Consider the following 12,848-nt stretch of genomic DNA (forward strand, 5'->3'; position numbering starts at 1 on the left):
GATAAATTTATAGAACGACACAACTTGCTTGATGAAAGTCAATATGGTTTTAGAGCAAAAAAGTCTACTGCACTGGCTCTGCTCGATTCAATAGAAGAGATCAGTAAATATGTGGCCCAAAGGGAAATAGCATTAGGTTTATTTATTGACCTAAGAAAGGCTTTTGACACAATTAATCACAATATATTATTTCAAAAGATGTAACTGTATGGCATCAGAGGGAGTGGCTCTGAGCTGGATGAAAAAGCTACTTACAAAACCGTAAGCAGTTTGTTAAACTCTGGGACTACTGTTTTTCATGTCTGGACATCATTTCGCTGTGATTTGGCGCATTATACTGGTGGTTGGCTCTCACTGCGGTATTGTATCACTTCCTGTTCCAGAGCACAGCGGTGTTTTTCTGTATCTGTTAGCTGTTTAATCTGCGCAGTTAGATTGATCTAGTTATCTAGATTACGATTTGTTTCCCAGTGTAATCTTTACGTGCCTTAACTAAAGCACTCCTTCTGCTGAATCACCTCTAAATTATTTACACATTATTCACTTTGCGTGTTTTTAGGAATCCGCTAGCTTAGCGTAGCTACTAGCTCTTAGCCGATTCAGCATGGCGGCTTCTCCTGTCTCTCCCGCACTTTTCTGCTTTGAGTGTGAAATGTTTAGTTATTCCTCGGCCTCCTTTAGCAGTAACGGTACTTGTAATAAGTGTAGCTTATTCGTAACTTTGGAGGCCAGGCTGGGCGAATTGGAGACTCGGCTCCGCACCGTGGAAAATTCTACAGCTAGCCAGGCCCCTGTAGTCGGTGCGGACCAAGGTAGCTTAGCCGCCGTTAGTTACCCCCTGGCAGATCCCGAGCACCCGGGAAAGCAGGCCGACTGGGTGACTGTGAGGAGGAAGCGTAGCCCTAAACAGAAGCCCCGTGTACACCGCCAACCCGTTCACATCTCTAACCGTTTTTCCCCACTCGACGACACACCCGCCGAGGATCAAACTCTGGTTATTGGCGACTCTGTTTTGAGAAATGTGAAGTTAGCGACACCAGCAACCATAGTCAATTGTCTTCCGGGGGCCAGAGCAGGCGACATTGAAGGAAATTTGAAACTCCTGGCTAAGGCTAAGCGTAAATTTGGTAAGATTGTAATTCACGTCGGCAGTAATGACACCCGGTTACGCCAATCGGAGGTCACTAAAATTAACATTAAATCGGTGTGTAACTTTGCAAAAACAATGTCGGACTCTGTAGTTTTCTCTGGGCCCCTCCCCAATCAGACCGGGAGTGACATGTTTAGCCGCATGTTCTCCTTGAATTGCTGGCTGAGTGTGTGGTGTCCAAAAAATGAGGTGGGCTTCATAGATAATTGGCAAAGCTTCTGGGGAAAACCTGGTCTTGTTAGGAGAGACGGCATCCATCCCACTTTGGATGGAGCAGCTCTCATTTCTAGAAATCTGGCCAATTTTCTTAAATCCTCCAAACCGTGACTATCCAGGGTTGGGACCAGGAAGCAGAGTTGTAGTCTTACACACCTCTCTGCAGCTTCTCTCCCCCTGCCATCCCCTCATTACCCCATCCCCGTAGAGACGGTGCCTGCTCCCAGACTACCAATAACCAGCAAAAATCTATTTAAGCATAAAAATTCAAAAAGAAAAAATAATATAGCACCTTCAACTGCACCACAGACTAAAACAGTTAAATGTGGTCTATTAAACATTAGGTCTCTCTCTTCTAAGTCCCTGTTGGTAAATGATATAATAATTGATCAACATATTGATTTATTCTGCCTTACAGAAACCTGGTTACAGCAGGATGAATATGTCAGTTTAAATGAGTCAACACCCCCGAGTCACACTAACTGTCAGAATGCTCGTAGCACGGGCCGGGGCGGAGGATTAGCAGCAATCTTCCATTCCAGCTTATTAATTAATCAAAAACCCAGACAGAGCTTTAATTCATTTGAAAGCTTGACCCTTAGTCTTGTCCATCCAAATTGGAAGTCCCAAAAACCAGTTTTATTTGTTATTATCTATCGTCCACCTGGTCGTTACTGTGAGTTTCTCTGTGAATTTTCAGACCTTTTGTCTGACTTAGTGCTTAGCTCAGATAAGATAATTATAGTGGGCGATTTTAACATCCACACAGATGCTGAGAATGACAGCCTCAACACTGCATTTAATCTATTATTAGACTCTATTGGCTTTGCTCAAAAAGTAAATGAGTCCACCCACCACTTTAATCATATCTTAGATCTTGTTCTGACTTATGGTATGGAAATAGAAGACTTAACAGCATTCTCTGAAAACTCCCTTCTGTCTGATCATTTCTTAATAACATTTACATTTACTCTGATGGACTACCCTGCAGTGGGGAATAAGTTTCATTACACTAGAAGTCTTTCAGAAAGCGCTGTAACTAGGTTTAAGGATATGATTCCTTCTTTATGTTCTCTAATGCCATATATCAACACAGTGCAGAGTAGCTACCTAAACTCTGTAAGTGAGATAGAGTATCTCGTCAATAGTTTTACATCCTCATTGAAGACAACTTTGGATGCTGTAGATCCTCTAAAAAAGAGAGCTTTAAATCAGAAGTGCCTGACTCCGTGGTATAACTCACAAACTCGTAGCTTAAAGCAGATAACCCGTAAGTTGGAGAGGAAATGGCGTCTCACTAATTTAGAAGATCTTCACTTAGCCTGGAAAAAGAGTCTGTTGCTCTATAAAAAAGCCCTCCGTAAAGCTAGGACATCTTTCTACTCATCACTAATTGAAGAAAATAAGAACAACCCCAGGTTTCTTTTCAGCACTGTAGCCAGGCTGACAAAGAGTCAGAGCTCTATTGAGCTGAGTATTCCATTAACTTTAACTAGTAATGACTTCATGACTTTCTTTGCTAACAAAATTTTAACTATTAGAGAAAAAATTACTCATAACCATCCCAAAGACGTATCGTTATCTTTGGCTGCTTTCAGTGATGCCGGTATTTGGTTAGACTCTTTCTCTCCGATTGTTCTGTCTGAGTTATTTTCATTAGTTACTTCATCCAAACCATCAACATGTTTATTAGACCCCATTCCTACCAGGCTGCTCAATGAAGCCCTACCATTATTTAATGCTTCGATCTTAAATATGATCAATCTATCTTTGTTAGTTGGCTATGTACCACAGGCTTTTAAGGTGGCAGTAATTAAACCATTACTTAAAAAGCCATCACTTGACCCAGCTATCTTAGCTAATTATAGGCCAATCTCCAACCTTCCTTTTCTCTCAAAAATTCTTGAAAGGGTAGTTATAAAACAGCTAACTGATCATCTGCAGAGGAATGGTCTATTTGAAGAGTTTCAGTCAGGTTTTAGAATTCATCATAGTACAGAAACAGCATTAGTGAAGGTTACAAATGATCTTCTTATGGCCTCGGACAGTGGACTCATCTCTGTGCTTGTTCTGTTAGACCTCAGTGCTGCTTTTGATACTGTTGACCATAAAATTTTATTACAGAGATTAGAGCATGCCATAGGTATTAAAGGCACTGTGCTGCGGTGGTTTGAATCATATTTGTCTAATAGATTACAATTTGTTCATGTAAATGGGGAATCTTCTTCACAGACTAAAGTTAATTATGGAGTTCCACAAGGTTCTGTGCTAGGACCAATTTTATTCACTTTATACATGCTTCCCTTAGGCAGTATTAGACGGTATTGCTTAAATTTTCATTGTTACGCAGATGATACCCAGCTTTATCTATCCATGAAGCCAGAGGACACACACCAATTAGCTAAACTGCAGGATTGTCTTACAGACATAAAGACATGGATGACCTCTAATTTCCTGCTTTTAAACTCAGATAAAACTGAAGTTATTGTACTTGGCCCCACAAATCTTAGAAACATGGTGTCTAACCAGATCCTTACTCTGGATGGCATTACCCTGACCTCTAGTAATACTGTGAGAAATCTTGGAGTCATTTTGATCAGGATATGTCATTCAAAGCGCATATTAAACAAATATGTAGGACTGCTTTTTTGCATTTACGCAATATCTCTAAAATCAGAAAGGTCTTGTCTCAGAGTGATGCTGAAAAACTAATTCATGCATTTATTTCCTCTAGGCTGGACTATTGTAATTCATTATTATCAGGTTGTCCTAAAAGTTCCCTAAAAAGCCTTCAGTTAATTCAAAATGCTGCAGCTAGAGTACTGACGGGGACTAGAAGGAGAGAGCATATCTCACCCATATTGGCCTCTCTTCATTGGCTTCCTGTTAATTCTAGAATAGAATTTAAAATTCTTCTTCTTACTTATAAGGTTTTGAATAATCAGGTCCCATCTTATCTTAGGGACCTCGTAGTACCATATCACCCCAATAGAGCGCTTCGCTCTCAGACTGCAGGCTTACTTGTAGTTCCTAGGGTTTGTAAGAGTAGAATGGGAGGCAGAGCCTTCAGCTTTCAGGCTCCTCTCCTGTGGAACCAGCTCCCAATTCAGATCAGGGAGACAGACACCCTCTCTACTTTTAAGATTAGGCTTAAAACTTTCCTTTTTGCTAAAGCTTATAGTTAGGGTTGGATCAGGTGACCCTGAACCATCCCTTAGTTATGCTGCTATAGACGTAGACTGCTGGGGGGTTCCCATGATGCACTGTTTCTTTCTCTTTTTGCTCTATATGCACCACTCTGCATTTAATCATTAGTGATCGATCTCTGCTCCCCTCCACAGCATGTCTTTTTCCTGGTTCTCTCCCTCAGCCCCAACCAGTCCCAGTAGAAGACTGCCCCTCCCTGAGCCTGGTTCTGCTGGAGGTTTCTTCCTGTTAAAAGGGAGTTTTTCCTTCCCACTGTAGCCAAGTGCTTGCTCACAGGGGGTCGTTTTGACCGTTGGGGTTTTACATAATTATTGTATGGCCTTGCCTTACAATATAAAGCGCCTTGGGGCAACTGTTTGTTGTGATTTGGCGCTATATAAAAAATTGATTGATTGATTGATTTGTGGGCTTCCACAGGGTTCTGTGTTAGGACCAAAATTATTTATTTTATACATCAACGAGTTATGTAAAGCTTCAAATCTGCTTAAAACAGTTCTCTTTGCAGATGACACAAACCTGTTTTGCTCAGGAGAAAATCTGCAACAATTGTTATCTGATTTAGGAACTGAAATGATAAAGTTAAAGAGATGGTTTGATATTAACAAATTATCATTAAATTTGTCAAAAACTAAATTAATGTTATTTGGAAATTATAAAAAAGACATACAAATACAGTTAAATATAAAGGGGTAAACATAGAACATGTCAAAGAAAATAAGCTTTTAGGTGTTATTGATGAAAGAATTAATTGGAAAGCTCATATTCAGCATACTCAAAAGAAGATATCAAAGATTATTGCAGAATTAAATAAAGCAAAGCATGTTCTTGATTGCAGAGCACTACATACTTTGTATTGTTCATTGATTTGACCCTACCTGACTTACTGTGCTGAAGTTTGGGGCAACAATTATAAAACTACATTGCAACCATTATTCATTCTTCAAAAAAGAGCATAAAGAACAATTCATAATGCAGGTTATCGAGACCACACCAACCCATTTTTCATTAAATCTCAAATATTAAAACTTCACAATATGATTTTGTTCAAAACTGTTCAGTTTAATGTACAAAGTGAAAAATAAACAAGTGCCCTTTAGAATTCAAGAATTTGTTACTGAGAGAGAAGGAAAATATAATTTACGGGGCTTGTATCATTTTAAAATTGCTGGCGCCAGGAAAGGTTTCTGTGTCTCCATGTGTGGCCCTAGAATATGGAATAACCTGACGGATGAACTCAAACGATGTCAAAATATCAATCAGTTTAAAAATCAATATAAAGACATGATGTTTTCAAGATATGTATTGGCTGAAGAAGGATGAGTTTTGTGTGTTGCCAAATGTAAATGTAAATTTGTTTGGGAGCACTCAGATTGTGTCCTTTAAGCTGAAGAGTTTGAAGTGGTTGAAGATGGGAGAGGGAATAGTTGGGGTTCCCCCCCCCCCCCCCCCAACTCCTTTTGGACAAGATAATTTTATTTTTGGTAAAAGGGATAGGCGTTAATAAGGTTTGCTTCTGCCTATACCCTTTCAGGCACACGGATGCATTGTAATCCATTTTCTTTCTTCGTTGTAAGTTTTTTGTTGTTTGTTTGGACTGTGTGTGTGCTGAATAAATTCATTCATTCATTCATTCATTCACACCACAAAGACAAGATATTTAATGTTCAAACTGATAAACTTTATTGTTTTGTGCAAATATTTGCTCATTTTGAAATGGATGCCTGCAACAGGTTTCCAAAAAGCTGGGACAGTGGTATGTTTCCCACTGTGTTACATCACCTTTCCTTCTAACAACACTCAATAAGCGTTTGGGAACTGAGGACACTAATTGTTGAAGCTTTGTAGGTGGAATTCTTTCCCATTCTTGTTTGATGTACGACTTCAGTTGTTCAACAGTCCGGGGTCTCCGCTGTCGTATTTTGTGCTTCATAATGCGTCACACATTTTCAATGGGCGACAGGTCTGGACTGCAGGCAGGCCAGTCTAGTACCCGCACTCTTTTACTACGAAGCCACGCTGTTGGAACACGTGCAGAATGTGGCTTGGCATTGTCTTGCTGAAATAAGCAGGGACGTCCCTGAAAAAGACGTTGCTTGGATGGCAGCATGTGTTGCTCCAAAACCTGGATGTACCTTTCAGCATTGATGGTGCCATCACAGATGTGTAAGTTGTCCATGCCATGGGCACTAACACACCCTCATACCATCACAGATGCTGGCTTTTGAGCTTTGCGCTGGTAACAATCTGGATGGTTTTTCCCTCTTTTGTCCAGAGGACATGACATCCATGATTTCCAAAAACAATTTGAAATGTGGACTCATCAGACCACAGCACACTTTTCCACTTTGCGTCTGTCCATTTCAAATGAGCTCAGGCCCAGAGAAGGCGGCGGCGTTTCTGGATGTTGTTGATGTTTAGCTTTCACTTTGCATGGTAGAGTTTTAACTTGCACTTGTAGATGTAGCGACAAACTGTGTTAACTGACAATGGTTTTCTGAAGTGTTCCTGAACCCACGCGGTAAGATCCTTTACACAATGATGTCGGTTTTTAATGCCGTGCCGCCTGAGGGATCAAAGGTCACGGGCATTCAATGTTCGTTTTCAGCCCTGCTGCTTACATGTAGAAAGTTCTCCAGATTCTCTGAATCTTCTGATTATACGAGATCTGTTAGAAAAGTATCCGACCTTTTAATTTTTTTCAAAAACCTGATGGATTTGAATCACGTGTGCTTGCATGAGCCAACCTTGAACCTTCATGCGCATACGTGAATTTTTTCACGCCTGTAAATTGTGTCATTTGCTTGTAAGCAGCCTTTGTGTGAGGATGGGTGGAGTCTCTCATCGGATTTTCTTTGCAAGGAAAATGGCGGAACAACTGGAGCAGCGCGAATGCATCAAATTTTGCCAGAAACTGGGTGACAGCCAGGTGGAAACCATTCGGATTATTAAGACGGCTTTCGCTGACTATGGGCATCACACAGATTAAGGAGCGGTACAACCGGTTTAAAGACATCTGCACAACGGTAGAGAGCGAGCCGCGCTCCAGTCGGTCATCAACAATTTCTCGGATAGTCACACGACTGAAAAGCCACCGAAAGCCGTCTGAATCTTCCGAATGGTGGAAGAGGTGAGACTGTGAGACTTCACGGAGTCTACACAGAGACTACACGGAGATGCTTTTGCTCGGTCATCAGCTTTGCGACGAAGCCATCAGCATGAATTTCGCTGCAACTCTTTTCATGGACAAATCTTCTGTCACAATGGAATGTGCCGAAAAAGTGCTGATGTCCACCTCTTCTGCAATTTCTCGGACAGTCACACAACGGTCCCACATCACCACAGCATTTACTTTGGAAATGATCTGGTCATTTCAGCATGTTGATGGTCGACCGGAGCGTGGCTCGCTCTCCACCGTTGTGCGGACATCTTTAAACCGGTTGTCCCGCTCCTTAATCTGTGTGATGCCCATAGGATTGTCACCGAAAGCCGTCTGAATAATCCGAATGGTTTCCACCTGGCTGTTGCCCAGTTTCTGGCAAAATTTGATGCAGTCGCGCTGCTCCAGTCGTTCTGCCATAAGAAAATCCGACGAGAGACTCCACCCATCCTCACACAAAGGCTGTTTACCAGCAAATGACGCAATCAACAGGCATGAAAAAATTCATGCATGTGCACGAAGGTTCAAGGTTGGCTCATGCAAGCACACGTGATTCAAATCCATCAGGTTTTTGCAAATAATAAAAAGGTCAGATACTTTTCTAACAGACCTCGTATTATGGAATGTAGATGATGGAATCCCTAAATTCCTTGCAATTGAACATTGAGAAACATTGTTCTTAAACTGTTGGACTATTTTTTCACACAGTTGTTCACAAAGTGGTGATCCTTGCCCCATCTTTGCTTGTGAACGGCTGAGCCTTTTGGGGATGCTCCTTTTATACCCAATCATGACACTCACAACTAGTGTCCTCAGTTCCCAAATGCTTATTGAGTGTTGTTTGAAGGTGATATAACACAGTGGTAAACATACCACTGTCCCAGCTTTTATGAAACATGTTGCAGGCATCTATTTCAAAATGAGCAAATATTTGCACAAAAACAATAAAGTTTTTCAGTTTGAACATTAAATATCTTGTCTTTGCGCTGTATTCAATTGAATATAGGTTGAAGAGGATTTGCAAATCATTGTATTCTATTAGGGCTGCAACAACGAATCGATAAAATCGATAAAAATCGATTACAACAGGCGTTGGCAACACATTGCGTCATCGATGCGTTGTGTCGAGCGATTATGGCGCCAGAAGCTGCTGGCCGCTTCTGACGGCGACCAGTGCACAGAGCAGATCAGACGCTGTTTCGTAGAACTACACAGTTAGAATATGGCAGATGCAAATAGACAAAAGAAAGTTAAGACTTTAAAAGTGTGGGAGCACTTTACGTTAAACAACGCAAAGACGTTTGTTAACTGCAACATTTGCAAGTCGGACCTCGCATGGCACGGGAGGCTCAGGCTGTCTGCGCGTCTCCCAGAGCAGCAAGGTGAGGGGCAGAGAGGGAGAGAAAAAGAAAGAACAGTAACAGCACCGACAGTTTTTTGTTAATGTTGTCAAAGTCCTACCATCGACATTAACGCTTGTACGATTGTCCGGGACAAGTGTAAAATGTGATCCGATAAGTAATAGCTCTAAATCGTTGTCCGACCGGACAAGTGGTTTTTTTGGGGGGGTTTTTTGTTCTTGGTTTAAAACGTTCAAAGTGTTCCTTCTCGCACCTCGCGAGAAAGCGTCTTCGTTTTCGTGTTCGTTTTTCCTGCCACACTCTACGCAGTGGACAATCGGAAAACATGGTAACACCGAGTTCTCCCCAGACAGTGGAACAACGACACTGCGCTATCAGTGTTCTGACAGCAACGTCACACTCTGCCGTGATATAAAGTTGTTTTTAAAAATTCAGACAGCTGTTTGTGCGGAAGTGCCCCCCCCTCCACCGCAGACGCTACAGCGGGAAAAAACTCTGTCAAAGTCTAAACATAAAATGAGCTCCTTCTGGATGTATAGCTCCAGAAAGTCATTTATAGGCTTTATTTTACTGTTGAAAGTCTTCATGTTTCCAAAGTTTGCTCAAATACGGTGTGGAGGGGGGGGGGGGGGGGGGGGGGGGGAAGAGAGAGACAGAGAGGGAGAAAGAGAGGGAAAGAGAGAGGGAGAGAGAAATACGTATATGTGGGATGAGTCACGCGTGTCATTGTGAAATGACCACATAGTTTCCAAGTTATCCAGAGAATGTTGCACATATAATGAGTCGGCTACAGTTTTTGATTTAGGTTTGATGGTTAACTGGTTATGCTAATTGCTCATTTGCAACAATAAAATACCTCTTTTTTCACCATATACGTATTTTATAACATTTATATGTTTCAATGTTGTTTTATGGCAATTCAGCACTTTGATAAAGCAATGCCATTTGAAATAATTATTTTTGTTCTTTAATATAAACTGTTTTATTCTTTATTATTTTATATTTCAACAGCCAAAGGACATTTGACGATTTGTTGATTTTCAAGTATTTTAAGTTTTCAAATAATGTTCTGTTGTTAAATAAAGTGATGAAGGGGGTGGTGGCCAAGTGGTTAATGCGCTTGCTTTCAGTGCAGAAGGTTCCGGGTTCAAATCCCACCCCTGCCACATTTCTCCATGTAATGTGGAGTTGCATCAGGAAGGGCATCCGGCGTAAAACCTGTGCCAATTCAACATGCAGATCCACCTTGGATTTGCTGTGGCGACCCCGAGTGCAAACAAGGGAGCAGCCGAAGGGACTTACTGTTAAATAAAGTGATGGAAGGAGAGAAAAACTGTTTCACTGGCACATTTTTTTTTTTTAATTCCCTGCTAATCTGATTAATCGATTAATCGTGTCGAAACCCCATCAGATTAATCGATTAACCAAATAATCGTTTGTTGCAGCCCTATATTGTTTTATTTACATTTCACACAATGTCCCAACTTCACTGGAATTGGGGTTGTACACAGCACTCTGGTCAGACATTTGATGAGCTGTCTGTAGTATGGGAAAGAGAGATTACCTTTGTTAAAGTCGCCCAGAACAATCACTAAAGAGTCTGGAGCTTAAGATGCTGTGACTTTCTTTGAGAGTGATAAGTACAGACAGGATTTGAAATGAACATTTCAGAGAGACAGCACAGGTAGGATGATTTGGAGACACTGTCCGAGAGGTGATATTGAGGTGGTTTGGGCAAATGCAGAGAAGGGGTATATAGGGATGGAGCTAAGGGAGGACATGCAGGTGTTTGGTGTGACAAAGAGATGATCTGCTGTGCTGCCCCTAACAGGAGGAGAAGAAGAACCAGAAGAACTTTTCCTGTAATACAGCCACTTTCTGATTCGGGAGCTAGGACCAACCCTGTTGCACTTCCTCTTTGAGCCTCACCTCCAATAAACTACGACCCAAAATCACAATCAGAGGGTTCACAAAATAAAAACTGGCATAAAACTAAATATTGAAGATGACATCCAGAGTACCCCCCCATTGCAACACATAAAAGGGTGATTCTTAGACTACGGCACTTATTATGTCCTTTGATCATATTGTATGAAAAACAGAAAAAAGGGGAAATTTCACACTTTTATAGTTATCTTTACAATGAATGTGTGTTACGAAATTTGTTCTAGTAGTCTATGATGACTTTTTCACCTTTTTTCAGCATCATTATATGCAAATAGTCGTTTTGTGCTTGTCCCACACCCAGACTTTTGATCTTCAATGATAAAAATGAATGGTAAAGAAACTTTTTTTCTAATGTTTTAAAATATCTCTGAATAAAATATCAGTAAAATAATCAAAACATAATTGGGGTATTCAATGTCATACAACTGTAGTGATTTTTTTAAACAAAATGTAGTTGTCCCACACTATTGCCGTAATTTCCACCACAACACTGTAATGTCCCTTTAAACAGTTTGTATGAAAGATTGTTTGGGTAGTTCCTATGGAGATAAACAGTGACATCAGAGCACATGTATATAGCGCCAAATCACAACAAACAGTTGCCCCAAGGCACTTTATATAGTAAGGCAATGGTGTGGTGGAAATTACATTTACAAGGCCAATAGTGCCCGTAGTTAAAGAATCACCTAAAAATGATATACAGAGGACTAATTTTCAAAAGTATTCCATGAGAAGAAAGTTTCAGTTCACAGTAAGTACATTTATACCTCAGTACTCATCCTCAAATGCACCTTGCAATGCAGCGGGACCCAATTCGTGCCTTCCCGGCTCACCCACCAGCTTCAATGCCCCTGTACCGTTCTCAGAGTATTTGAAGTGTTGAGGGGAGAGCGAGCAGCAGCACCGCAGCAGCGGCAGCAGGCACTTTTTTTTTTCACGTGCGTGCGCAAACAAATCGTCCATGAAGATTATTTTATTTATTAACTACACAGATGTATAATAAAACAAATGGTGACTGGTTTATAACACAATTATGACAGAGTTGGAGGGGAGAGCGAGCAGCAGCACCGCAGCAGCAGTCTTTTTTTTTTTAATTGTTCACATATGTGCGCGCGAACGGGAGAGGAGGTCCTCAAACTGGTTCCTGGAGAGGCAGAAGTACCACTGAAAGCGGCCATCATCCAGACGCAGCTCCTGCAGCAAATAATGAAACTCCCCGAATTGGGAACGTATCATGAAGATGTTCTGAACCCAGGGATGGCGCCGCTGGCGATGTTTGTCAGCTTTCTACAACAAATAGAGCACAACAACTCGCTCAGTGTGATCAAGGTCCGCCATGTCGACTTGACTGACAACCGGAGCCGGCGAGCAGAATGGAAGCTCCTCTTATTTGATGACGCATTGGGGCGAATTTTCGCAGCGAAAGCAGAGCAACACACCGGGCGATGGTGGCACATCCATCGTCAGGCAAGGGACATGAATTTGTGGCATCGCGTGTCGTCCGGTGTGAACACGGCATTAGAAGGGTGCAGGCACACAGCTCCCCACCCCCACCCATCCCCATTAAGTCAACAAGAGATGTAGGTGCTAGGAATACAAACCGAGGTAAGTTAGACAGATACCACCCCAGACACTGCCCAAGCTCATGATTAGCGTGTTGGTTTTACGTGCCCCCAGAAGAATCCCAGCCTGCATAAATAATTTAATTCATGATTTTTGAATTTGAAATGGTGTCCAGAATTTCCATCAAATGACTGTTTTCCATAATCTATTTTGGCAATCAGTTTGGAGGCCAGTTTTGACTTTTTGG

The 12,848-nt window shown here is 41.5% G+C and overlaps 1 protein-coding gene across 3 annotated transcripts in view; it reads right to left on the bottom strand.

The window, feature by feature from the left end:
- The window catches only part of gcm2 (glial cells missing transcription factor 2), a 129,980-nt gene that overhangs the window by 64,565 nt on the left and 52,567 nt on the right, over positions 1 to 12,848 (bottom strand). The gene's annotated exons all lie outside the window — the stretch shown is intronic.

The sequence above is a fragment of the Thalassophryne amazonica genome, chromosome 1 (assembly GCF_902500255.1).
Source record: "Thalassophryne amazonica chromosome 1, fThaAma1.1, whole genome shotgun sequence".
NCBI classification, from domain to species: domain Eukaryota; kingdom Metazoa; phylum Chordata; class Actinopteri; order Batrachoidiformes; family Batrachoididae; genus Thalassophryne; species Thalassophryne amazonica.